This window comes from Phyllobates terribilis, unplaced genomic scaffold (genome assembly GCF_046119375.1).
Source record: "Phyllobates terribilis strain yellow unplaced genomic scaffold, ASM4611937v1 Scaffold_123__1_contigs__length_5148117, whole genome shotgun sequence".
Taxonomy (NCBI): Eukaryota; Metazoa; Chordata; class Amphibia; order Anura; family Dendrobatidae; genus Phyllobates; species Phyllobates terribilis.
In genome coordinates this window covers 1,944,650-1,972,111 of record NW_027362883.1, presented here as the reverse complement: position 1 = coordinate 1,972,111, position 27,462 = coordinate 1,944,650, and the positions used below count along the sequence as shown (strand labels likewise).

The 27,462-nt window shown below is 47.6% G+C and overlaps 9 non-coding genes and 1 pseudogene across 9 annotated transcripts; all 10 read right to left on the bottom strand.

The window, feature by feature from the left end:
* Nucleotides 1-1,109: 1,109 nt before the first annotated feature.
* Nucleotides 1,110-1,297, bottom strand: LOC141202642 (U2 spliceosomal RNA). The gene has a single exon (XR_012273866.1). It is a non-coding gene; the product is annotated as a U2 spliceosomal RNA (small nuclear RNA).
* A 6,396-nt stretch (nucleotides 1,298-7,693) lies between these two features.
* On the bottom strand, nucleotides 7,694-7,884 carry LOC141202016 (U2 spliceosomal RNA). The gene has a single exon (XR_012273304.1). It is a non-coding gene; the product is annotated as a U2 spliceosomal RNA (small nuclear RNA).
* A 1,121-nt stretch (nucleotides 7,885-9,005) lies between these two features.
* LOC141202014 (U2 spliceosomal RNA) lies at nucleotides 9,006-9,196 on the bottom strand. The gene has a single exon (XR_012273302.1). It is a non-coding gene; the product is annotated as a U2 spliceosomal RNA (small nuclear RNA).
* A 9,016-nt stretch (nucleotides 9,197-18,212) lies between these two features.
* LOC141202013 (U2 spliceosomal RNA) lies at nucleotides 18,213-18,403 on the bottom strand. Its single transcript, XR_012273301.1, has one exon. It is a non-coding gene; the product is annotated as a U2 spliceosomal RNA (small nuclear RNA).
* Nucleotides 18,404-20,743: 2,340 nt separating this feature from the next.
* Nucleotides 20,744-20,934, bottom strand: LOC141202012 (U2 spliceosomal RNA). Its single transcript, XR_012273300.1, has one exon. It is a non-coding gene; the product is annotated as a U2 spliceosomal RNA (small nuclear RNA).
* A 1,118-nt stretch (nucleotides 20,935-22,052) lies between these two features.
* On the bottom strand, nucleotides 22,053-22,243 carry LOC141202406 (U2 spliceosomal RNA). The gene has a single exon (XR_012273680.1). It is a non-coding gene; the product is annotated as a U2 spliceosomal RNA (small nuclear RNA).
* Nucleotides 22,244-23,361: 1,118 nt separating this feature from the next.
* LOC141202498 (U2 spliceosomal RNA) lies at nucleotides 23,362-23,543 on the bottom strand. The gene has a single exon (XR_012273770.1). It is a non-coding gene; the product is annotated as a U2 spliceosomal RNA (small nuclear RNA).
* Nucleotides 23,544-24,067: 524 nt separating this feature from the next.
* LOC141202697 (U2 spliceosomal RNA) lies at nucleotides 24,068-24,183 on the bottom strand (annotated as a pseudogene).
* Nucleotides 24,184-25,304: 1,121 nt separating this feature from the next.
* On the bottom strand, nucleotides 25,305-25,495 carry LOC141202212 (U2 spliceosomal RNA). The gene has a single exon (XR_012273494.1). It is a non-coding gene; the product is annotated as a U2 spliceosomal RNA (small nuclear RNA).
* A 1,121-nt stretch (nucleotides 25,496-26,616) lies between these two features.
* On the bottom strand, nucleotides 26,617-26,807 carry LOC141202333 (U2 spliceosomal RNA). Its single transcript, XR_012273609.1, has one exon. It is a non-coding gene; the product is annotated as a U2 spliceosomal RNA (small nuclear RNA).
* Between the last annotated feature and the right edge of the window lie 655 nt (nucleotides 26,808-27,462).

Here is a 27,462-nt window from a genome sequence, read left to right as displayed (position 1 = left end):
CAGAATTGGTTTCAAACTACGGAGCCACCCAAGGATCCTGAAAAGTCCATTTGTGGAGATGAGCTCCTGGACTCCCGTTAAGAAGACATGTTGTCAACCTCTAGATCCCTTACATGCCTGCACTTTTCGGCTTGCTGCTGCTGCAATCCACGCGTTTTAGATCTGCATAACTCCACCTCTTTAAACACAGCACCTTCACCCCCTGCTGTTCCCACCCGCCTCAACACCGTTGGAAGGGAGGAGAACCAATTAAGGCGGGGGGTGGGGTGGAACGAGCAGCTGTCTACCCTTAGCAGGAGGGCTCCTGATTACATACCTCTCCTGCTGCTGCTGCTGGCTGTCCAGCAGCAGACTGAAGGTGGCTGCTGCTGTGCACAGGTATATAAAGGCTCAGAGCCTATTATGACACGCGCAGCCAGCGTTCCATTGCCACATTCCATCTACTGCAGGCAGGATACCTGGCTGGCTGAATGTCGCTGAGAAGCTCACAGAGACCGCCATAAGCAACAGTTTAACAGAATGCCACAGACTAATCAACTAAACTTTTTGGGTTGGGTTCTCTTTTATAGTCTGCAGGCATTAAATGAAAGAAGTCAGTGTTCCAGCAGAGGGAGACAACGTTTCAGAAAAGGCATTGTAGCAAACCAAAAAAGAAATTTTAAGCGCAGCAGAGTAACCAGCGCACATACCTGTTAGCTCAGGTGAGTTTAAAAGGCTGCTGTTGATAACAAGGGCATTTGCTAAATAGATGGTGTGTGTGCAACAATATACTGAAAGGTCAATTATATTGTGCAGCTTATCTCACCACCTGTAGTTATTTAGGTGAAAGCTCCAAAATGCTTGCCTAATATGTCTGTTTATCCAAAAGGAAGTAAAAAGGGAGAGCTAGAAAGATAGCATTGCATCACATTACATGGCAATGCAATGCACAGTTGCTGAAGTTGAACCAAAATGAGCTTGTAATCTGGCTTCTGCAACTTTGAACATGAAAAATCCAATGAGGAGAAGAAAAGCAAAGAAAAAGAGTCCATCCCAAAATCCGACAAACAAGCAAAATGAACAAAAAACATTGAATTCAATTCTTTCTGATTTTAGAAACTGCATTAAAGAAGGGGTGCACCGGTCCTGGAGATACTGCAATACCAGTTCAATGCGTGGAGTGGACAGAGCAAGCTCTTTTTCCATCTCCCTGTTCTAAAAATCCATTTAATATATGGTCCCCAGATAGGGGACGTATCAGATATTAAACTGATAAGAACAGATTTTTTTTTAATTTGGCTATCCCCTGCAGAGGGATAAAACCGTTCATTAAAACTTTAACAAATTACAAGCATAATTACACAAATACCAAACGTTAAAAGACAAATGAAATTTACAAAACAAAAAAATACAAAGATTTTAAATAATTAGGTTCCATTGGTCAACAAGCCATTTTTTGGAAATATGTACATTCTTCTTTTTGTCAATTAAATAATAAGTATACATTTCACATAAACATAAACTTAAAACATCATTCACTGATAAAACATCTTGTTTAAAAATAGCAATGTTGCGCGCTTTCCAGAGAGATGACTTGGCGCAGTTCACTGTCTTCCAAGCCATTGTGTACTGGTCCATTGTGGGGCATTCCATAAGTCCGTATAGCACAGTTTTATATGTAAAGTCCTTGAGGTCTGCCACCCTTTCCAGTAGGGGGAGCAGTCTTCTCCAGAAATCCTTTGCAAAATTACATGTCCATAATAGATTTTCCACCGTTTCCTCGTCTTGGCATCCGGCTCTTGGGCAGATGGCAGACCTCACAAATCCTCTTCTGTATTGGAATGCCCGGCAAGGAAGACAGCGGTGCATGCAACTCCAAGCCAGATCTCTCTGTTCATTAAAAAGATAAAAAACGTTAATCATTTTCCAGATAGACATAGATTTGTCATCATCATATCTGTCAACATTACATATTTCCTCACTTTTACGTATTTCTTTAATTAGTTTCTTACTATTTCTTAATTCCTCTATTTTTTTAGTCCCTAAATTAAAATCGGACACTATTTTCCTTAAAATCTCATAATGCGTCGACAAATTAAAAGCATGGGGCACAGATATATTAACTTCATACCATCCAAACTTTCTCATAAAAAATCCTGTATTAAAACGCATAAAAAAGGACCAATAGTGATTCTTAAAAAGGGCATTAAAGCAGTAAACGAACAGATGGATTAAAAGAAACCTATTAAAATCTGGAAAATCTTTACCACCTTTTACTTTTGATTTCATCACGATTTCTCTTTTCAGCTTTTCCATTTTTGAGTTCCAAAAGAAGGTAAAACAGGTTTTGGTTATCTTTTTTAAAACATTAACAGGCGGGGGGAAAACCATGCTAAGATACAATAAAAGAGGTAAAATCACCATCTTTAAAACCAATACTTTACCCTCCATTGTAAGTCTCCTCATGTTCCACATACATATTTTCGTATTTACTTTCTGTGTAACTGTTTCCCAACTATTATAACCATCATTATTTTCAGTGAATGATATACCTAAAATGGAAATGGATTCGGAGACATTAATTGGTACATCACGTAAAATCATCCCCCCAACACTTAAAATGTTACACTTATTAAAATTGATTTTAAAACCAGAAGCTAGACAAAAGGATTGCACTTGATGGAGAGTGGCCGTAAGTGATGGTGCATCTGTACACAAGACCGCCACGTCATCCATGTAGCCTACAACCTTGGCCTCCAAACCACCGCTTCCAGGCAGAGGGACACCGCATATCTGTTTATTTTGGCGTATTGCACATAACATTGGTTCCAGTGCACAGATAAACAGTAGGGGGGACAGAGGGCATCCCTGTTTCACCCCTGACCGTAAAAATACCTCTTGTGTCTTAAAATCATTCACTAAAATCTTACTTGTACAATCCTTGTAAAATGCTTTAAGCGATAGTAAAAACCCTTCTGGTATGCCCATTTTCTCTAAAACTTTAAAAAGATAAAAGTGTGAGACACGGTCAAATGCTTTTTCAAAATCAATAGATAAAATCGCCATTTTCCCCTTTCTGTCTTTCACATCCTCAATACAGTCTTTCACTAAATTCAGATTGTCCCATATACTGCGCCCTGGCACCCCACACACTTGATTAGAATGAATAACTTTGCTGATGACTTCTTTTAGACGATTTGCACAAATTTTAGCCATTATTTTATAGTCACAATTTAAAAGTGTTATTGGTCTCCAGTTTTCTAATTTTGATTTATCGCCTTTTTTGTATAGGAGGGAGACTTCACCTTTCTTCCAGGAATTTAATAAAACCTTATTATTAAAAACCTCAGTAAACAAATAAAACAAATCATCTTTTAAAATATCATAAAAACATACATAAAATTCTATTGGGATGCCATCAGGACCAGGGACCTTTCCAGTTTTAAAACTTTTAATAGTTTTTAACACTTCTTGTTCCGTTAAAACTTGGGATAAAAACTCTTGGGATGCGGGATCTAAAACAGCTGTTAGTCCTTGCAGCGAATCATCCATTAATTTATTATCTATATTTTTTCCATTAAAAAGATTAGAAAAAAAACCCTCAACTTTACCCAGCATATTTTTTATATTATTCTCACCATCTATATGGTCAATTATCACTTTTTCTTTTTTATTTTTCCTAAAAAAATATCTGGAACACTTTTCATTTTCTTCTATATGTTGTACTCTAGAACGAAAAATTATCTCTTTTCCTTTTTGTTCTAGCCATTTTGAAATCTCTTCTTTTAAGTTTGAAATATCAACTTGTACATCTATCCCATTGTCTCTGAGCTTAAATAATGTTTGTAGGCGGGTATTTAAAATTCTATATTCTTCATATTTTTCTTTGGCTCTACATATACTCTTTTTAATAAAAAAGTCTTTTATTTTTACTTTCATTCTATCCCACCATACACTCATAGTCTCATTTGTTTTTTTCCCTTTTCTACATTTCCTATAAAACTCAATAAAATCTGATAAAATCTGCGGGTCGGTTAAAAGGGATACGTTCATTTTCCAGCTTTTCTTACCACATTTTTTGTTGTCATTTACTTTTATGGTAAAGGATAAAAGTTTATGGTCTGAAAATATATTAGTTAAAACTTCACATTTGGCAGGTATTGTTTTATCTGAACCAAAAATAAAATCAATCCTAGAGCTACAATTAGCATTGCTCCAAGTGAAACCGGCGTCCTCTGGGCTGTCACTATGACACTCTTTATATATGTCTATCAATTTAGCATCTTTGACTATATCATGTAGCATACCTGAGGTTTTATCGTAGTTCCTGCTTACAGAGCTGGAGCGCCGGTTTTCACCTTTTAAAACACAATTAAAATCCCCTGCTAAGATAAAAGGTTCAGAGTTATTAATAAATAATGGTAAAAGATCAAGCATTTCGGCTCTTTCATTTTTCTCTGGGGATCCATAAAAATTTAAAAACTGCCATCTAATACCATCAATAAAAGCTTTCACTAATAAAATACGACCTGGTAAAATTTCCTGAATAAAATCAATTAAAACGTTCCCTTTAAAAAGTATGGCTACACCCGCTGATCCTGCAGCATTCGATCCGGACCAGACAGATGGCCCACACTTCCACTCATCTTTATATTTTTGATATGACATTTCATGTGGGATATTACATTCTTGCAGAAAAAATACAGATGCAGTAAAACACGTAAAAAAATTAAAAAGAGCAGTTCTTCTCGTGTTAGATTTTATGCCTCTCACGTTGAGGGAAATACCTTTGAGTTCAGCCATCATTAGAAAATGTAGAAATTTTACTTAGGTAACTAAGAGCAACGGATTTACCTGTCCGATGAACCTGATCAGACCACTGGGCTTGCGCCTCCCTCCTCATCTGATAGTATCGTCACGAGAGTCTCCGTGGAGGAGGAAAGATTACCACATTTATATAAACCCGACGCTACACTGGCATAGCTCGGAGGGCTGGCTGGCAGAACCCGCTGGGTCTCCATTGGCTGGCCATGCAGTTCCTCATCAGGTGGGTCCCCGAGGGGTTCCGCCGCCCCTGTTTGACCTGTAGAAGGTCGTCCTATAGGAGGAGGTTGCGCACAAGGCAGAGCCTCTGACTCTTCAGAGGCACCAAGATCCCGGTCCCCACCTGTAGCAGCGGAGACCGAAACCCCTGAGGGTCCAGCGTCCACGTCCCCTTCTGGAGAAGTGTCCATCTGTTCACCTCCTGCTGCCTCCTCCGAACCACCCTTTTTCTTTTTCTTAGGACCCACCTTTATCCACTCAGCGCCCTCAGCACTAGGAGACCCAGACTGGGCATGGGCTTCTGTGTCGGCCTTTTGCCGGTCCCTTTTGACCTTACCAGTAGTGCCCTTCTGCTCCTTCTCAGCCCTCCTTTTGGACTCCCGCAGGTCCTGCAGCCAGGTTTTGGGATTTGGTATTTTACCTGTCATAGACTCTGGAGACACTTCACTATTTGGTACGCCCTTATTGTCTCCAGAGGCTCCAGGTTGTTGTTCCTCCTCCTGAGGGGTGGTCTGATCTTTTGGTCCTTGGTCGGACGTCTTGGACTTCCCCTTTTGCTCATCTTCCCGAAATCTGTGAGGGCAAGAAAAATAAAAGTGACCTGGAGTCTGGCAAAAACTGCATTTCTTTTCCTTAGGGCATTCTTTTGTCTCATGTTCTTCACTAGCACAATTTCTACATGATACATGACAGTTTTCTTTTGAATGACCATAGCGCCCACAATTTCTGCAATATACTGGCATCCCAGAAAAGAAGAAATCCCCATTTGTTTGCCCAATTTTGAAACGGGCAGGGGGGAGCCGTATACCACCTGGTGTATTTGGATCTCTTGTACACTTCACAAGGAATTTCCACTTAGATGTCCATATGTTATATTCGTTTAATATCTTCCCAATACATTTAACACTTTTAAAATAAATTGCTAGAAATGACATTACTTCTGGAGCAGAAACAAAGGGCGAAAATATTTTTACAATAACCAGTCTTACCTCATCCAGGACGTGCTCAACAATTTGTATCCCTTTCAAAACAGGACTATTTTCAACTTTTTTTAACTTTTCTAGTACATCTCTAAAAATACCTTCTCCGGTGAATGTGATGTCATAGTCACCTCTTCTGGGATAATCCTGGATGGAGAGAATTTCATTCCTTTGTACGCCAAGAAGGTTCCTGAGCACGTCCTGGACTACATACCCTAATTTCCTCATATCCGAGCCACCCGCCGTGAAGTGAACTCGGATAGAGTTTTTTAGCCTCGCATAAAGAGGCACGAGGTTAGGGTCAACCTCCATGGAAAAACACAACAAGGTTGCAAATTGCAGCCGCTTGCAATCTGCGCTCCCAGTGTTCTTGCAGCGAAAAACACCTGGAAGCTGGGGGATCGCAACTCGTTACCCTGGGACTAAGCCCTCTCCCTAATAGCAGCAAGCAGGTTAAGTCCACCAAAGTGGACGATCCTGCCAGGCCAAGGAGAGGGGTACCCGAGTGCCCTTGAACCACAATCTCCTGCAATAAAGCACTTGATCTTAGCCAAAAGGCCGAGAAGCGATAACCAGAATTGGTTTCAAACTACGGAGCCACCCAAGGATCCTGAAAAGTCCATTTGTGGAGATGAGCTCCTGGACTCCCGTTAAGAAGACATGTTGTCAACCTCTAGATCCCTTACATGCCTGCACTTTTCGGCTTGCTGCTGCTGCAATCCACGCGTTTTAGATCTGCATAACTCCACCTCTTTAAACACAGCACCTTCACCCCCTGCTGTTCCCACCCGCCTCAACAACGTTGGAAGGGAGGAGAACCAATTAAGGCGGGGGGTGGGGTGGAACGAGCAGCTGTCTACCCTTAGCAGGAGGGCTGCTGATTACATACCTCTCCTGCTGCTGCTGCTGCTGCTGCTGGCTGTCCAGCAGCAGACTGAAGGTGGCTGCTGCTGTGCACAGGTATATAAAGGCTCAGAGCCTATTATGACACGCGCAGCCAGCGTTCCATTGCCACATTCCATCTACTGCAGGCAGGATACCTGGCTGGCTGAATGTCGCTGTGAAGCTCACAGAGACCGCCATAAGCAACAGTTTAACAGAATGCCACAGACTAATCAACCAAACTTTTTGGGTTGGGTTCTCTTTTATAGTCTGCAGGCATTAAATGAAAGAAGTCAGTGTTCCAGCAGAGGGAGACAACGTTTCAGAAAAGGCATTGTAGCAAACCAAAAAAGAAATTTTAAGCGCAGCAGAGTAACCAGCGCACATACCTGTTAGCTCAGGTGAGTTTAAAAGGCTGCTGTTGATAACAAGGGCATTTGCTAAATAGATGGTGTGTGTGCAACAATATACTGAAAGGTCAATTATATTGTGCAGCTTATCTCACCACCTGTAGTTATTTAGGTGAAAGCTCCAAAATGCTTGCCTAATATGTCTGTTTATCCAAAAGGAAGTAAAAAGGGAGAGCTAGAAAGATAGCATTTCATTACATTACATGGCAATGCAATGCACAGTTGCTGAAGTTGAACCAAAATGAGCTTGTAATCTGGCTTCTGCAACTTTGAACATGAAAAATCCAATGAGGAGAAGAAAAGCAAAGCCAAAGAGTCCATCCCAAAATCCGACAAACAAGCAAAATGAACAAAAAACATTGAATTCAATTCTTTCTGATTTTAGAAACTGCATTAAAGAAGGGGTGCACCGGTCCTGGAGATACTGCAATACCAGGTCAATGCGTGGAGTGGACAGAGCAAGCTCTTTTTCCATCTCCCTGTTCTAAAAATCCATTTAATATATGGTCCCCAGATAGGGGACGTATCAGATATTAAACTGATAAGAACAGATACTACACTTGATCTTAGCCAAAAGGCCGAGAAGCGATAACCAGAATTGGTTTCAAACTACGGAGCCACCCAAGGATCCTGAAAAGTCCATTTGTGGAGATGAGCTCCTGGACTCCCGTTAAGAAGACATGTTGTCAACCTCTAGATCCCTTACATGCCTGCACTTTTCGGCTTGCTGCTGCTGCAATCCACGCGTTTTAGATCTGCATAACTCCACCTCTTTAAACACAGCACCTTCACCCCCTGCTGTTCCCACCCGCCTCAACACCGTTGGAAGGGAGGAGAACCAATTAAGGCGGGGGGTGGGGTGGAACGAGCAGCTGTCTACCCTTAGCAGGAGGGCTGCTGATTACATACCTCTCCTGCTGCTGCTGCTGCTGTTGCTGGCTGTCCAGCAGCAGACTGAAGGTGGCTGCTGCTGTGCACAGGTATATAAAGGCTCAGAGCCTATTATGACACGCGCAGCCAGCGTTCCATTGCCACATTCCATCTACTGCAGGCAGGATACCTGGCTGGCTGAATGTCGCTGAGAAGCTCACAGAGACCGCCATAAGCAACAGTTTAACAGAATGCCACAGACTAATCAACCAAACTTTTTGGGTTGGGTTCTCTTTTATAGTCTGCAGGCATTAAATGAAAGAAGTCAGTGTTCCAGCAGAGGGAGACAACGTTTCAGAAAAGGCATTGTAGCAAACCAAAAAAGAAATTTTAAGCGCAGCAGAGTAACCAGCGCACATACCTGTTAGCTCAGGTGAGTTTAAAAGGCTGCTGTTGATAACAAGGGCATTTGCTAAATAGATGGTGTGTGTGCAACAATATACTGAAAGGTCAATTATATTGTGCAGCTTATCTCACCACCTGTAGTTATTTAGGTGAAAGCTCCAAAATGCTTGCCTAATATGTCTGTTTATCCAAAAGGAAGTAAAAAGGGAGAGCTAGAAAGATAGCATTTCATTACATTACATGGCAATGCAATGCACAGTTGCTGAAGTTGAACCAAAATGAGCTTGTAATCTGGCTTCTGCAACTTTGAACATGAAAAATCCAATGAGGAGAAGAAAAGCAAAGCCAAAGAGTCCATCCCAAAATCCGACAAACAAGCAAAATGAACAAAAAACATTGAATTCAATTCTTTCTGATTTTAGAAACTGCATTAAAGAAGGGGTGCACCGGTCCTGGAGATACTGCAATACCAGGTCAATGCGTGGAGTGGACAGAGCAAGCTCTTTTTCCATCTCCCTGTTCTAAAAATCCATTTAATATATGGTCCCCAGATAGGGGACGTATCAGATATTAAACTGATAAGAACAGATACTACACTTGATCTTAGCCAAAAGGCCGAGAAGCGATAACCAGAATTGGTTTCAAACTACGGAGCCACCCAAGGATCCTGAAAAGTCCATTTGTGGAGATGAGCTCCTGGACTCCCGTTAAGAAGACATGTTGTCAACCTCTAGATCCCTTACATGCCTGCACTTTTCGGCTTGCTGCTGCTGCAATCCACGCGTTTTAGATCTGCATAACTCCACCTCTTTAAACACAGCACCTTCACCCCCTGCTGTTCCCACCCGCCTCAACACCATTGGAAGGGAGGAGAACCAATTAAGGCGGGGGGTGGGGTGGAACGAGCAGCTGTCTACCCTTAGCAGGAGGGCTGCTGATTATGACGCGCCCCTGGGCCTGTGTCGCGCTGCGTTGCGCACGCGGGAGCTTACCCGGAGCCGGATCTCTTGAGGGTTGTAGTCTCGTGGCGGCGACCCGGTCCGTGCCCAGGGAGTCAAACTGAGCGGCGATGTACTAGCAGTAGATGGTTGGTGACTACGCCACCCATTGAATGCAGCTATGGAGCTGCCGCTGCAGGGCAGACCGCTGAGGCCGGTGGAAGGATGGTGCAGCGTGGATGGTATAACCCCCAACGGGAGGGGTATGGCCTCAGGGCGGCCGACGTGGATGATGGGGGTAGCAGGAACCACTCAGAGACGGTGCGGTGTAGTTCAGGGTCTTTACTGGTGACAAAGATAGACCCTCCCGGAGTACTTGCTAGTGATAGGGGCCTGGTCAGTCCTTGAGCAGATGGGATTTCCCCTGGCCAGGCGGAGTTGTAGGCCTTCCCAACTAACTGTACTCTTCTGGCTACCTTGCTAGAGGCGGGAATAAGTAGCCCACGTCCCTGAGTGTACCGTGTGGTGCTCACCCGTATGGCCGGTGACTCGGGGCCTTCTAATGGCTTCCGCTCCACGATGGCGGTGCTGGTCCCACGCGTGTGACCGTGCCTTCGGGCTTCTGGGCCAGATGACCTGAAATCCTCTGCCGGACGGTTTCTGCTGCTAGGTAGGAGTTAGTCCCCACAGCCTCGGACTCCGGGTCCGGTTAGAAATCTTCTCAGTCAGGGCGAGCTCTGCAGCTGCCAGCCCCTGACTCCTTGTAACACTGCTCCCCACAGAGCTCCTGATGTTTCTTGCTATGCTGCTTCTCTTCTCTACTCTTGTTCTGTCTTCTTTCTCACTCACTCTGCCTCAGCCCCGGGTTTATATAGGGGAAGTCCTTCCCCTCCCAAGACTGGGCAGGAGGTGTGGCATGCACAGGATCCCTGACCAAAGGACCTCCCACCTGCTCTCAGACGTAATATCTCTATCACTGTGGCAACCAGACCCCTGGGGTGTCACATTCCCCCCTAGTGAAATTTAGTACTCCGGGACTAAACATATTTTAGAAAAACATAACAAGATATAACAATAACAATACAATAAAGAAACACATAAAGGTGGTCACGGCATGTCCGTAACCGGGTGCAGTCTTTGAAGAAAGCAAGGTGTCCATTTCACCAAAACAGGGAGACGTAACCAGGTAGGGGTCTGTCCTACCCCGAGTCCTTAACAGTCTCTAGTCCATCCTGGGTTACGCTCCAACTATGTACAAGGATTCCTGGTAAATCCACCAAGGATTCCTAAAAATAACTGGAAACACAAAATTATACACAAGCAACAATACACAGATAAACATAAATAAAACAATTTATACACTTCAAATCCTCCAGCGTGCAGGTAACTGGCCTCTAGTGGCCCTAGTGGACCTACGGAGCTGACTGTCTGGCCCTGAACTACAGGGTGTAGGAGCTGTCAAGGGTAAACTGGGCAGCTGTCTACCGGCTCTTTGTCTCACTAGGGGTACGGCAGGCTCACTATAAGCAGAGGGTTGATCCTCCTGTTCTGCTTGTGTGGAGTCTTCTGCCTCCTGGACCGGCTGTTCTTCCAGCTCTACCTGTTGCTCCGTAGGTTCTTGGGATGATGGTTGGAGGAAGGTGAGTACGGGTACCACAACTGCACCATTGACTTGAGTCCAAGACCGAGGGAAGTCCCCGAGCACGGTATTAACCATATCTTCCCTTTCCTCTACGGGTCGATGGTCTTCTTGTTCCTCTTCAGGGTTCCTCAGTTGTTCGGGACACTTCTTCAGGTGGTCCCGGGATACAATGGCTGTGGTTTCCCCTCCGTCTTTACTGATGGTACAGACCTTCGGGTTTTCGTGGCTTGAGGGCAGTACGGTGTACGGGTCCTTCTCCCACTGGTCGTCCAACTTGTGGAGCCGTCTCTTCCTCTTCAAGACCTGCTCTCCGGGTACCAGGGGAACAGCGGGAGCATACTGGTTATAAGTTTTCTCTTGTCTTTCCCTAGCCTGACAGAGACTTCGCTCCACGCTCTCCTGTACTCTCCGGTACTGCTGCTGCCTCTCTGTGTCCCAGTCTGTTTCTGGTGAAGTGTCCTCGGGTGTCAGGACTCCCATTTCCAGGTCAACAGGTAACTTACCAGGTCTTGCCCTCATTAGGTAAGCCGGGGTACAGTTGGTGGAACCTACCGGGATGTGGTTGTATAGGTCCACCAGATCGGGCAACTTTTCAGGCCACAGACTGCGTTCTTCCAGGGGCAACGTTTTTAGAAGATCCATTACCACCTGGTTCATTTTTTCACAAAGTCCATTAGTCTGCGGATGGTAGGGTGTCGTCCTTATCTTCCGGCAGCCATACAGATTGCAGAATTCCTGGAAGACCTCCGCTTCAAAGGCAGGTCCCTGGTCCGTCAGCACTTGGTCCGGGTACCCGTGTGGACGGCAAAAGTGCTGCTGGAAGGCTCTAGCTGCTGTTTGAGCCGTTAAGTCCTTGACGGGGACGACAACCAGAAACCGGGAGTAATGATCCACGATGGTTAACGCGTAGACGTAGCCACTTCTGCTTGGGGTCAGTTTTACATGATCCAAGGCTACCAGTTCCAACGGTTGCCGGGTGACGATGGACTGCAGGGGAGTCTTCTGGCTGGCGCGGTCCTTCCTTCTCAGGTTGCACGGGCCACAGTCTCTGCACCACTTCTCAATGGTTCCCCTCATGCCTACCCAGTGGAATCGCTCGCGCAGCAGGAACTCCAGCTTCTTCCACCCGAAGTGTCCAGCTCCGTCGTGGTATGCCTCCATCACCATGGCTGCGTCTCTTCGTGGCACCACTACTTGCCAGAGTAATTCATGCGTCCGGGAGTTAACCATTCTGCGGCACAACTTCCCTTTGTAAAGGAACAGTCGACTCTTCTCTGCCCATAGTTGTTTGGCTTCCTCCGGAGCGTCTGGTTCAAGGCGAGCCTCCGGCCGAGTCAGCATCTCCTTCACCAGTCGGACGGCAGGGTCGCTGTCTTGCGTTTCCGCCCAGTTGTAGTGGGGTAAGGGGTTCAACGTAGCAGTCTGCTTACTCCTTACCTGGTGGGAATACTGAATAGTCCCATGACGGTGGAACGCAGGGAGTTCAACTTCTTCCAGTCCCTCCGGATCTTCTCCTCCGTCCGGCAGGTTGGGCATCCTGGACAGGGCGTCCGCATTGGTATTGGAGCGTCCTGCCCGGTATTTGACTGTGAACTCGTAGTTGGTCAGACGGGCCATCCACCTCTGCTCCAGGGCACCGAGTCTTGCCGTGTCCAGGTGTGTCAACGGGTTGTTATCCGTGTACATGGTGAACCGGGAAGAAGCGAGGTAATGCTTAAAGCGCTCGGTGACTGCCCATACTACGGCCAGGAACTCCAGCTTAAATGAGCTGTAATTCTCGGGGTTCCTTTCGGTGGGTCGCAGTTTTCGGCTGGCGTAGGCGATTACTCGTTCTTTCCCCTGCTGGATCTGGGACAGTACGGCTCCTAGCCCGATGTTACTGGCGTCGGTGTAGAGGATGAAGGGCTGGCTATAATCCGGGTACGCCAAGATTTCATCCCCCGTGAGGGCCATCTTCAGCTGGCGGAAGGACTCTTCTTCTAGCTCTTCCCATTTGAAGGGCGGCTTCTGGTTCTTGGCCTTCCGGGACTGGCCTATCAGGAGGTCCTGCATAGGCGCTGCCTTTTTGGTGAAACCGGGAATAAACCTTCGGTAGTAGCCTACCAACCCGAGGAACTGCCGCACTTCTTTTATGCTGGAGGGGCTTGGCCATCCCTTAATTGCGGTGATCTTATCGGGGTCGGGAGCCACTCCATCAGCGCTCACCACGTGTCCCAGGTACTGCACCTTTGGTTTCAGGAGGTGACACTTGGAGGGTTTCACCTTTAGGCCGTAACTCGCCAGAGCTTCGAACACCTCCGCCAGGTGTTTCAGGTGGTCCTCATAAGTTTTGGAGTATACGATGACATCGTCCAGGTACAACAGGACCGTCTCGAAGTTTCTGTGGCCCAGACAGCACTCCATTAATCGTTGGAAGGTTCCTGGGGCGTTGCAGAGTCCGAACGGCATGCAGGTGAACTCGCTAAGTCCCATCGGGGTGGTGAATGCGGTCTTCTCCCGGTCCGCCTCTGCTACAGGAACCTGCCAGTACCCACTAGTGAGATCCAAGGTAGAGAAGAAGTTAGCAGACCTTAAAGCAGCCAATGACTCCTCTATCCTTGGTAAGGGGTACGCATCCTTGTGTGTGATACGGTTGATTTTCCGGTAATCTACACACATCCTCATGGTGTTGTCTTTCTTTTTGACTAAAACTAGCGGGGCTGCCCAGGGGCTACAGCTATCCCGGATTACCCCAGCCTCCTTCATGTCTCTAAGCATCCCCTTGGCGTGTTGGTAATGTGCAGGGGGTACGGGTCGATACCTCTCTTTTATGGGAGGATGATCTCCCGTGGGGATGCGGTGTTCTACCCCCTTGACTCGCCCGAAGTCTAACGGGTGTTTACTAAACACTCTCTCATACTCTTGAACCACCCGGTAGACTCCCTGTTTCTGGTGGGAGGGAGTGGAGTCAGTTCCCAAGTGTAGTTGCTGACACCAATCCTCCATTACTTTCTTAGAGCCGTTACCTTCCTCCGGGTGAGATGGAGGCAAGGGTTCCACAGACTGTATAGAGTTTTGGTTGATGGTATATAATTTTGCTAGCGTGGCATACCGGGGCAGGTACACTTCCCTCTCCCCGATATTGATTATGCGAACGGGCACCCTCCCATGGCGTACATTGACCACCCCCCGTGCTGTCAAAATGGTGGGCCTACTGTCTGAGTAAACTGGTTCTACCATTGCCTGGTAATCTCTACCTCTCAGACCAATAGCTGCCCGGCACCAAATCATCATTTCACTTTTTGGGGGCATGGCAATAGGGAAAGGGTCACACATTCTTACGCTACCAATCTCACCGCCGGAGAGTTCCACCTGTTGCCGTCGCATCAGTGCCCGGATCTCTTTCTGGAGCACTCGCTGCTCGCCGGAGCTGGCGTTCTTGGCAACCTGCTGTAGAAGGAAAATCACTTCTGCAAGACAATTCTCAATTACATTAGCTCCTAGAGTTATTTTTGGGTGGCTCTCATGTTTGTCAATGTCTACAATGATCAGTCCCTGTGCTGCCAGTTCGACTCTACCGATTTTGATGGTCACCTCTTTAAATCCGATTTGTGGCACGGGCTGGCCATTGCTGGCGATGATACTCAAGTCGTCGTCAGGGTAGCGGGTAATATCCGAGTCATTCCAGTACTGCTTAAAGAGCACGTACGGGATGGTGGTGACCTGTGACCCGGTGTCCAGTAGGGCACTCATGGGAATGCCATCCAGTACCACAGGCAAGACTGGACGTCCTCCCACATATCTGTCGCGCCAGTTCGATGGGCCTGGTGATCTTTTTCCTGGGGGTTGGCCCTCTACCCCAGGTTGTGCCCGTTTAAAGAACAGTACCTTTCCATATGTCCGGGTTGATTGCAGCAGCGGCAGATGGGTCGTCCGTCCTCGCTGTATCGGTCACTGGGTCTTCCTCTGGCCGGTGGGGTCCTCCTTGGTCGACGCCACGGGATGTCCTCCGGTCCGGATGCCAACTGGATCTTCCCTGGGGTGGAAACCTGTAAAGACTGCACAGTTCGGGTTAGCGCAGCAACGCTCTTAGCTAGCTCTTGGACCTGATGGCGTAGGTCTGGAGCCGGGTCATTGTCCAAAGCCTGCGCATCAGCTCCCACAGGCCCTGCCGACAAGGGCGCCGCCTCCTGGTGGTAAGTGATAGCTGGGCGCCTGTGGGTCACAACGCCACCCGGTGCCGGTTCTCGGAGCACCCGGATGGCTCTGTCCTTGAACTGTGCAAAGTCTAGATGGGGATCCTGTAAGGCCATTGCCCGCAACTGGGTTCGGTGGGCATTGCAATATAAACCCTCTATAAATTGTTCAGTCAACAGCCTGTCCTCGTTTCCCACCCCATCAGGGTCGGTCTGCTTTATGGCCCTCAGGGCCTCTTGTAGGTTTAGTGCATAGTCCCTTATACTCTCATGCGCTCGCTGCTTGCACCCGTAGAATCTAAGCTTAATCTCAGCTGAGGTGCGGGTATCAAAGGTGTCCTTCAGCCGGGTTAGTATCCCTGCGACAGTCTTCCTCCCAGGTGGCCAGGATTTTACTTCCCTTTTGGCTGCCCCAGTTAGTTGGGCCACCAGGATGCTCACCTTTTGCTCTTCTGTGAGGGGGTACACCTGGAAGAGGCTATCCAGCTTTTCTCTAAAGTCATGCAGGGTATGTGACTCCCCTGAGTACTGGGGTAGCCAAGCTGCTCCCGGGATATAGGGCATGGTGAAGGGCATAACTGCAGCAGCGGTGGCGCTGGCGGGGGTTGAGGCAGTGAAGCTCTCCTCCGTATCCGACATCTTCCTCCCCCCTAGTGGACCGTGGCCTACCTTGCGATGATCCTGTTCCGTAGGCCGCGGCTCCGCAGTGGATCGTCAGGGTTGAGGACCTTCCGTCGCGCTCCCGTGACGTCGGCGTCTGCTGGGCTCCTTCCAGGACCTTACGCAACGTCCGGACGTGAGGCGGGGCTTCAGTTCTCGCGCGCTTTCGGAGTCCACGCCCCTCTTCTTCCCGCGCGGCGTCCTCAAGATGGCGTCCAATGGCGGGAAAACTCCACGGATGGCGGGAAGAAGGCAGAAGATGGCGCCGGATGGCGGGAAACTTCACCGATGGCGGGAAGAAGGCTGAAGATGGCGCCGGATGGCGGGAATCTTCACCACAGGTAAGTTTGAAAAGTCTCTTTTTCAGGCACGCAGTACCCGGTGGTTGCGGGCACGAAATCCTGCCGACTACGCCAAAGGTGACGCGCCCCTGGGCCTGTGTCGCGCCGCGTTGCGCACGCGGGAGCTTACCCGGAGCCGGATCTCTTGAGGGTTGTAGTCTCGTGGCGGCGACCCGGTCCGTGCCCAGGGAGTCAAACTGAGCGGCGATGTACTAGCAGTAGATGGTTGGTGACTACGCCACCCGTTGAATGCAGCTATGGAGCTGCCGCTGCAGGGCAGACCGCTGAGGCCGGTGGAAGGATGGTGCAGCGTGGATGGTATAACCCCCAACGGGAGGGGTATGGCCTCAGGGCGGCCGACGTGGATGATGGGGGTAGCAGGAACCACTCAGAGACGGTGCGGTGTAGTTCAGGGTCTTTACTGGTGACAAAGATAGACCCTCCCGGAGTACTTGCTAGTGATAGGGGCCTGGTCAGTCCTTGAGCAGATGGGATTTCCCCTGGCCAGGCGGAGTTGTAGGCCTTCCCAACTAACTGTACTCTTCTGGCTACCTTGCTAGAGGCGGGAATAAGTAGCCCACGTCCCTGAGTGTACCGTGTGGTGCTCACCCGTATGGCCGGTGACTCGGGGCCTTCTAATGGCTTCCGCTCCACGATGGCGGTGCTGGTCCCACGCGTGTGACCGTGCCTTCGGGCTTCTGGGCCAGAGGACCTGAAATCCTCTGCCGGACGGTTTCTGCTGCTAGGTAGGAGTTAGTCCCCACAGCCTCGGACTCCGGGTCCGGTTAGAAATCTTCTCAGTCAGGGCGAGCTCTGCAGCTGCCAGCCCCTGACTCCTTGTAACACTGCTCCCCACAGAGCTCCTGATGTTTCTTGCTATGCTGCTTCTCTTCTCTACTCTTGTTCTGTCTTCTTTCTCACTCACTCTGCCTCAGCCCCGGGTTTATATAGGGGAAGTCCTTCCCCTCCCAAGACTGGGCAGGAGGTGTGGCATGCACAGGATCCCTGACCAAAGGACCTCCCACCTGCTCTATGACGTAATATCTCTATCACTGTGGCAACCAGACCCCTGGGGTGTCACAATTACATAAATCTCCTGCTGCTGCTGCTGCTGGCTGTCCAGCAGCAGACTGAAGGTGGCTGCTGCTGTGCACAGGTATATAAAGGCTCAGAGCCTATTATGACACGCGCAGCCAGCGTTCCATTGCCACATTCCATCTACTGCAGGCAGGATACCTGGCTGGCTGAATGTCGCTGAGAAGCTCACAGAGACCGCCATAAGCAACAGTTTAACAGAATGCCACAGACTAATCAACCAAACTTTTTGGGTTGGGTTCTCTTTTATAGTCTGCAGGCATTAAATGAAAGAAGTCAGTGTTCCAGCAGAGGGAGACAACGTTTCAGAAAAGGCATTGTAGCAAACCAAAAAAGAAATTTTAAGCGCAGCAGAGTAACCAGCGCACATACCTGTTAGCTCAGGTGAGTTTAAAAGGCTGCTGTTGATAACAAGGGCATTTGCTAAATAGATGGTGTGTGTGCAACAATATACTGAAAGGTCAATTATATTGTGCAGCTTATCTCACCACCTGTAGTTATTTAGGTGAAAGCTCCAAAATGCTTGCCTAATATGTCTGTTTATCCAAAAGGAAGTAAAAAGGGAGAGCTAGAAAGATAGCATTTCATTACATTACATGGCAATGCAATGCACAGTTGCTGAAGTTGAACCAAAATGAGCTTGTAATCTGGCTTCTGCAACTTTGAACATGAAAAATCCAATGAGGAGAAGAAAAGCAAAGCCAAAGAGTCCATCCCAAAATCCGACAAACAAGCAAAATGAACAAAAAACATTGAATTCAATTCTTTCTGATTTTAGAAACTGCATTAAAGAAGGGGTGCACCGGTCCTGGAGATACTGCAATACCAGGTCAATGCGTGGAGTGGACAGAGCAAGCTCTTTTTCCATCTCCCTGTTCTAAAAATCCATTTAATATATGGTCCCCAGATAGGGGACGTATCAGATATTAAACTGATAAGAACAGATACTACACTTGATCTTAGCCAAAAGGCCGAGAAGCGATAACCAGAATTGGTTTCAAACTACGGAGCCACCCAAGGATCCTGAAAAGTCCATTTGTGGAGATGAGCTCCTGGACTCCCGTTAAGAAGACATGTTGTCAACCTCTAGATCCCTTACATGCCTGCACTTTTCGGCTTGCTGCTGCTGCAATCCACGCGTTTTAGATCTGCATAACTCCACCTCTTTAAACACAGCACCTTCACCCCCTGCTGTTCCCACCCGCCTCAACACCGTTGGAAGGGAGGAGAACCAATTAAGGCGGGGGGTGGGGTGGAACGAGCAGCTGTCTACCCTTAGCAGGAGGGCTGCTGATTACATACCTCTCCTGCTGCTGCTGCTGCTGCTGCTGCTGGCTGTCCAGCAGCAGACTGAAGGTGGCTGCTGCTGTGCACAGGTATATAAAGGCTCAGAGCCTATTATGACACGCGCAGCCAGCGTTCCATTGCCACATTCCATCTACTGCAGGCAGGATACCTGGCTGGCTGAATGTCGCTGAGAAGCTCACAGAGACCGCCATAAGCAACAGTTTAACAGAATGCCACAGACTAATCAACCAAACTTTTTGGGTTGGGTTCTCTTTTATAGTCTGCAGGCATTAAATGAAAGAAGTCAGTGTTCCAGCAGAGGGAGACAACGTTTCAGAAAAGGCATTGTAGCAAACCAAAAAAGAAATTTTAAGCGCAGCAGAGTAACCAGCGCACATACCTGTTAGCTCAGGTGAGTTTAAAAGGCTGCTGTTGATAACAAGGGCATTTGCTAAATAGATGGTGTGTGTGCAACAATATACTGAAAGGTCAATTATATTGTGCAGCTTATCTCACCACCTGTAGTTATTTAGGTGAAAGCTCCAAAATGCTTGCCTAATATGTCTGTTTATCCAAAAGGAAGTAAAAAGGGAGAGCTAGAAAGATAGTGACGCGCCCCCTGGGCCATATTCTTTAGGGGGAATATCCGGAGCCGGATCAGATGGGGGTTGTAGTCTTCCGAGTGGCTGTGACCCGGTCCGTGCCCAGGGTGTCAAACTCAGTTGTATGTGGCAGTCCTACAGATGTTATAAGTTCTTAATGTCGACTACGCCACCCGTTGTGTTGCGGTCACTATGGCCGCCGCTGCAGCAGGGTCCGCTGAGGCTGATGGTGTAGGTGCAGCTTTTGGTGGTATAACCCCCAACGGGTGGGGTATAGCCTCAGGGGTCAGGTGCAGAGGATGGGGGTTGTAGTGGTGCAGCATAGATGTTAAAGGAAGACAGAGTCGGGTTGTGCAGTTTTAGGGTATTTACTCACTGCTGATGTTCCGGTCACTCCAGCTTCAAGTGACCTCCCGAGCCGTGCTGCGTCCACCAGGTCCTGGATCCAGCCAACCCCCAAGCGAGTCCGGAGCGTGACCCTGAGCTCTCCTTCTGTCCTTTCTCTGGCCGTCCCCACTATTGATCCACCCAGGTCCAGCTCCCTCGGGCCTTCTGTTGGGTGACCCTTGACCTTGGGTTCCCTGACCCTCCGTGTGGTATGCCTTCGTGGTGGATGTGGTGGGTGGCCGTGGCAGACGCTGCCCACGGCCTCCGGTCTCTGGCTGGGGTGTGTTTTTGCCCCCACCAGCTTGGGTTCCGGTACCCTAATGCCGGCTCTTCACCCGTTGTTTGAATTTGGGGTCTTAGAGTCCTCTCTTCTGCTTCCCCCTCTGGGTCTCTCTTTCTTTCTCCTCTCTCTCTCTGGATCTGCTCTGCTCCTCTTCCTGTGACTCCTCTGCAAAGGCTGACAGACTGACTGACTGTGGCTGACTGACCCTGATCTTTGATGGTGCACACCTTATATACACCCTCTATGTGTGAGCTCAGGTGACCAGCACCCAATGAGCTCCTATCTTTACCCAGGCTGCTCCCCCTATTTGCCCCTACACTACTTGGGATGTACCACCCCCCTCCCACTCCAGCCAGGAACAGACTCGGTCGTACCTGCACATTTCTAAGTGGGAGTACCGTCGGTCTGCTCCTCGGAAATGGGATGTGTGTAGTGCATGCAGCCTACCGAGCTCAGATCCACACTCCTTCCTTACCCGGGAGTGGAATATCACACCTCTGGGTTGAGGTGCAATACTCCTGTAGCAGCCGAATCCTCAGGGTGCTACAATAGCATTTCATTACATTACATGGCAATGCAATGCACAGTTGCTGAAGTTGAACCAAAATGAGCTTGTAATCTGGCTTCTGCAACTTTGAACATGAAAAATCCAATGAGGAGAAGAAAAGCAAAGCCAAAGAGTCCATCCCAAAATCCGACAAACAAGCAAAATGAACAAAAAACATTGAATTCAATTCTTTCTGATTTTAGAAACTGCATTAAAGAAGGGGTGCACCGGTCCTGGAGATACTGCAATACCAGGTCAATGCGTGGAGTGGACAGAGCAAGCTCTTTTTCCATCTCCCTGTTCTAAAAATCCATTTAATATATGGTCCCCAGATAGGGGACGTATCAGATATTAAACTGATAAGAACAGATACTACACTTGATCTTAGCCAAAAGGCCGAGAAGCGATAACCAGAATTGGTTTCAAACTACGGAGCCACCCAAGGATCCTGAAAAGTCCATTTGTGGAGATGAGCTCCTGGACTCCCGTTAAGAAGACATGTTGTCAACCTCTAGATCCCTTACATGCCTGCACTTTTCGGCTTGCTGCTGCTGCAATCCACGCGTTTTAGATCTGCATAACTCCACCTCTTTAAACACAGCACCTTCACCCCCTGCTGTTCCCACCCGCCTCAACACCGTTGGAAGGGAGGAGAACCAATTAAGGCGGGGGGTGGGGTGGAACGAGCAGCTGTCTACCCTTAGCAGGAGGGCTGCTGATTACATACCTCTCCTGCTGCTGCTGCTGCTGCTGGCTGTCCAGCAGCAGACTGAAGGTGGCTGCTGCTGTGCACAGGTATATAAAGGCTCAGAGCCTATTATGACACGCGCAGCCAGCGTTCCATTGCCACATTCCATCTACTGCAGGCAGGATACCTGGCTGGCTGAATGTCGCTGAGAAGCTCACAGAGACCGCCATAAGCAACAGTTTAACAGAATGCCACAGACTAATCAACCAAACTTTTTGGGTTGGGTTCTCTTTTATAGTCTGCAGGCATTAAATGAAAGAAGTCAGTGTTCCAGCAGAGGGAGACAACGTTTCAGAAAAGGCATTGTAGCAAACCAAAAAAGAAATTTTAAGCGCAGCAGAGTAACCAGCGCACATACCTGTTAGCTCAGGTGAGTTTAAAAGGCTGCTGTTGATAACAAGGGCATTTGCTAAATAGATGGTGTGTGTGCAACAATATACTGAAAGGTCAATTATATTGTGCAGCTTATCTCACCACCTGTAGTTATTTAGGTGAAAGCTCCAAAATGCTTGCCTAATATGTCTGTTTATCCAAAAGGAAGTAAAAAGGGAGAGCTAGAAAGATAGCATTTCATTACATTACATGGCAATGCAATGCACAGTTGCTGAAGTTGAACCAAAATGAGCTTGTAATCTGGCTTCTGCAACTTTGAACATGAAAAATCCAATGAGGAGAAGAAAAGCAAAGCCAAAGAGTCCATCCCAAAATCCGACAAACAAGCAAAATGAACAAAAAACATTGAATTCAATTCTTTCTGATTTTAGAAACTGCATTAAAGAAGGGGTGCACCGGTCCTGGAGATACTGCAATACCAGGTCAATGCGTGGAGTGGACAGAGCAAGTTCTTTTTCCATCTCCCTGTTCTAAAAATCCATTTAATATATGGTCCCCAGATAGGGGACGTATCAGATATTAAACTGATAAGAACAGATACTACACTTGATCTTAGCCAAAAGGCCGAGAAGCGATAACCAGAATTGGTTTCAAACTACGGAGCCACCCAAGGATCCTGAAAAGTCCATTTGTGGAGATGAGCTCCTGGACTCCCGTTAAGAAGACATGTTGTCAACCTCTAGATCCCTTACATGCCTGCACTTTTCGGCTAGCTGCTGCTGCAATCCACGCGTTTTAGATCTGCATAACTCCACCTCTTTAAACACAGCACCTTCACCCCCTGCTGTTCCCACCCGCCTCAACACCGTTGGAAGGGAGGAGAACCAATTAAGGCGGCGGGTGGGGTGGAACGAGCAGCTGTCTACCCTTAGCAGGAGGGCTGCTGATTACATACCTCTCCTGCTGCTGCTGCTGCTGCTGGCTGTCCAGCAGCAGACTGAAGGTGGCTGCTGCTGTGCACAGGTATATAAAGGCTCAGAGCCTATTATGACACGCGCAGCCAGCGTTCCATTGCCACATTCCATCTACTGCAGGCAGGATACCTGGCTGGCTGAATGTCGCTGAGAAGCTCACAGAGACCGCCATAAGCAACAGTTTAACAGAATGCCACAGACTAATCAACCAAACTTTTTGGGTTGGGTTCTCTTTTATAGTCTGCAGGCATTAAATGAAAGAAGTCAGTGTTCCAGCAGAGGGAGACAACGTTTCAGAAAAGGCATTGTAGCAAACCAAAAAAGAAATTTTAAGCGCAGCAGAGTAACCAGCGCACATACCTGTTAGCTCAGGTGAGTTTAAAAGGCTGCTGTTGATAACAAGGGCATTTGCTAAATAGATGGTGTGTGTGCAACAATATACTGAAAGGTCAATTATATTGTGCAGCTTATCTCACCACCTGTAGTTATTTAGGTGAAAGCTCCAAAATGCTTGCCTAATATGTCTGTTTATCCAAAAGGAAGTAAAAAGGGAGAGCTAGAAAGATAGCATTTCATTACATTACATGGCAATGCAATGCACAGTTGCTGAAGTTGAACCAAAATGAGCTTGTAATCTGGCTTCTGCAACTTTGAACATGAAAAATCCAATGAGGAGAAGAAAAGCAAAGCCAAAGAGTCCATCCCAAAATCCGACAAACAAGCAAAATGAACAAAAAACATTGAATTCAATTCTTTCTGATTTTAGAAACTGCATTAAAGAAGGGGTGCACCGGTCCTGGAGATACTGCAATACCAGGTCAATGCGTGGAGTGGACAGAGCAAGCTCTTTTTCCATCTCCCTGTTCTAAAAATCCATTTAATATATGGTCCCCAGATAAGGGACGTATCAGATATTAAACTGATAAGAACAGATTTTTTGATTGAAGCTGCATCCAAGGCACTGAAAAATGTGACCGAAGTCACACCAAAACAGCGCACGAGGCGAGGATTCATGTGGACCCTTCCCGGAGGAGAGGGTCCCCAATAAACCATCCTCATCCCTCCGAGCCAGAAGGCCACAGCGAGGGTCAGGGATCTCCGATGCTCTCCCTAGCCGAAGCCGGAGAAGAGCCGTTTTCGTGCTCCCAGCTTCCATCTAGGCTGCCACCCTAGTGGAGCTGGAGCCTGTGTTGGTTTCTCAGCCCAAAGCTGACCGGACCTCCGACCGGGTTTATAAAAATTCCCCTTCCTAGCCCGGAGGCCAGGAATAGGGGGGGTTGCTCAGAAAGTATGATTGGCAAAGGTGCGGCGTGCTACGAAGCCAAGTCTTTCTGGGGTTCCCAGTCCCAGTAAGCTTGGACTCCCACCAGGGCGCCTACTCCTGGGGCACATTGCTCCAAAGCCCTCACACTTACCCAGACTAGTGACTTCGATCCTGGAGGGCCATGTTTTCCATCAGATAACTCTATGAGCCACCTGGCGTACTAACAAGTGCACCAAACCAGTGTGTAATATGCATCAATTTACTAGGGCAGCCCAAGGACAAAACTGCCTTTTCAAATGATACTACACTTGATCTTAGCCAAAAGGCCGAGAAGCGATAACCAGAATTGGTTTCAAACTACGGAGCCACCCAAGGATCCTGAAAAGTCCATTTGTGGAGATGAGCTCCTGGACTCCCGTTAAGAAGACATGTTGTCAACCTCTAGATCCCTTACATGCCTGCACTTTTCGGCTTGCTGCTGCTGCAATCCACGCGTTTTAGATCTGCATAACTCCACCTCTTTAAACACAGCACCTTCACCCCCTGCTGTTCCCACCCGCCTCAACACCGTTGGAAGGGAGGAGAACCAATTAAGGCGGGGGGTGGGGTGGAACGAGCAGCTGTCTACCCTTAGCAGGAGGGCTGCTGATTACATACCTCTCCTGCTGCTGCTGCTGCTGCTGCTGGCTGTCCAGCAGCAGACTGAAGGTGGCTGCTGCTGTGCACAGGTATATAAAGGCTCAGAGCCTATTATGACACGCGCAGCCAGCGTTCCATTGCCACATTCCATCTACTGCAGGCAGGATACCTGGCTGGCTGAATGTCGCTGAGAAGCTCACAGAGACCGCCATAAGCAACAGTTTAACAGAATGCCACAGACTAATCAACCAAACTTTTTGGGTTGGGTTCTCTTTTATAGTCTGCAGGCATTAAATGAAAGAAGTCAGTGTTCCAGCAGAGGGAGACAACGTTTCAGAAAAGGCATTGTAGCAAACCAAAAAAGAAATTTTAAGCGCAGCAGAGTAACCAGCGCACATACCTGTTAGCTCAGGTGAGTTTAAAAGGCTGCTGTTGATAACAAGGGCATTTGCTAAATAGATGGTGTGTGTGCAACAATATACTGAAAGGTCAATTATATTGTGCAGCTTATCTCACCACCTGTAGTTATTTAGGTGAAAGCTCCAAAATGCTTGCCTAATATGTCTGTTTATCCAAAAGGAAGTAAAAAGGGAGAGCTAGAAAGATAGCATTTCATTACATTACATGGCAATGCAATGCACAGTTGCTGAAGTTGAACCAAAATGAGCTTGTAATCTGGCTTCTGCAACTTTGAACATGAAAAATCCAATGAGGAGAAGAAAAGCAAAGCCAAAGAGTCCATCCCAAAATCCGACAAACAAGCAAAATGAACAAAAAACATTGAATTCAATTCTTTCTGATTTTAGAAACTGCATTAAAGAAGGGGTGCACCGGTCCTGGAGATACTGCAATACCAGGTCAATGCATGGAGTGGACAGAGCAAGCTCTTTTTCCATCTCCCTGTTCTAAAAATCCATTTAATATATGGTCCCCAGATAGGGGACGTATCAGATATTAAACTGATAAGAACAGATACTACACTTGATCTTAGCCAAAAGGCCGAGAAGCGATAACCAGAATTGGTTTCAAACTACGGAGCCACCCAAGGATCCTGAAAAGTCCATTTGTGGAGATGAGCTCCTGGACTCCCGTTAAGAAGACATGTTGTCAACCTCTAGATCCCTTACATGCCTGCACTTTTCGGCTTGCTGCTGCTGCAATCCACGCGTTTTAGATCTGCATAACTCCACCTCTTTAAACACAGCACCTTCACCCCCTGCTGTTCCCACCCGCCTCAACACCGTTGGAAGGGAGGAGAACCAATTAAGGCGGGGGGTGGGGTGGAACGAGCAGCTGTCTACCCTTAGCAGGAGGGCTGCTGATTACATACCTCTCCTGCTGCTGCTGCTGCTGCTGCTGGCTGTCCAGCAGCAGACTGAAGGTGGCTGCTGCTGTGCACAGGTATATAAAGGCTCAGAGCCTATTATGACACGCGCAGCCAGCGTTCCATTGCCACATTCCATCTACTGCAGGCAGGATACCTGGCTGGCTGAATGTCGCTGAGAAGCTCACAGAGACCGCCATAAGCAACAGTTTAACAGAATGCCACAGACTAATCAACCAAACTTTTTGGGTTGGGTTCTCTTTTATAGTCTGCAGGCATTAAATGAAAGAAGTCAGTGTTCCAGCAGAGGGAGACAACGTTTCAGAAAAGGCATTGTAGCAAACCAAAAAAGAAATTTTAAGCGCAGCAGAGTAACCAGCGCACATACCTGTTAGCTCAGGTGAGTTTAAAAGGCTGCTGTTGATAACAAGGGCATTTGCTAAATAGATGGTGTGTGTGCAACAATATACTGAAAGGTCAATTATATTGTGCAGCTTATCTCACCACCTGTAGTTATTTAGGTGAAAGCTCCAAAATGCTTGCCTAATATGTCTGTTTATCCAAAAGGAAGTAAAAAGGGAGAGCTAGAAAGATAGCATTTCATTACATTACATGGCAATGCAATGCACAGTTGCTGAAGTGGAACCAAAATGAGCTTGTAATCTGGCTTCTGCAACTTTGAACATGAAAAATCCAATGAGGAGAAGAAAAGCAAAGCCAAAGAGTCCATCCCAAAATCCGACAAACAAGCAAAATGAACAAAAAACATTGAATTCAATTCTTTCTGATTTTAGAAACTGCATTAAAGAAGGGGTGCACCGGTCCTGGAAATACTGCAATACCAGGTCAATGTGTGGAGTGGACAGAGCAAGCTCTTTTTCCATCTCCCTGTTCTAAAAATCCATTTAATATATGGTCCCCAGATAGGGGACGTATCAGATATTAAACTGATAAGAACAGATACTACACTTGATCTTAGCCAAAAGGCCGAGAAGCGATAACCAGAATTGGTTTCAAACTACGGAGCCACCCAAGGATCCTGAAAAGTCCATTTGTGGAGATGAGCTCCTGGACTCCCGTTAAGAAGACATGTTGTCAACCTCTAGATCCCTTACATGCCTGCACTTTTCGGCTTGCTGCTGCTGCAATCCACGCGTTTTAGATCTGCATAACTCCACCTCTTTAAACACAGCACCTTCACCCCCTGCTGTTCCCACCCGCCTCAACACCGTTGGAAGGGAGGAGAACCAATTAAGGCGGGGGGTGGGGTGGAACGAGCAGCTGTCTACCCTTAGCAGGAGGGCTGCTGATTACATACCTCTCCTGCTGCTGCTGCTGCTGCTGGCTGTCCAGCAGCAGACTGAAGGTGGCTGCTGCTGTGCACAGGTATATAAAGGCTCAGAGCCTATTATGACACGCGCAGCCAGCGTTCCATTGCCACATTCCATCTACTGCAGGCAGGATACCTGGCTGGCTGAATGTCGCTGAGAAGCTCACAGAGACCGCCATAAGCAACAGTTTAACAGAATGCCACAGACTAATCAACCAAACTTTTTGGGTTGGGTTCTCTTTTATAGTCTGCAGGCATTAAATGAAAGAAGTCAGTGTTCCAGCAGAGGGAGACAACGTTTCAGAAAAGGCATTGTAGCAAACC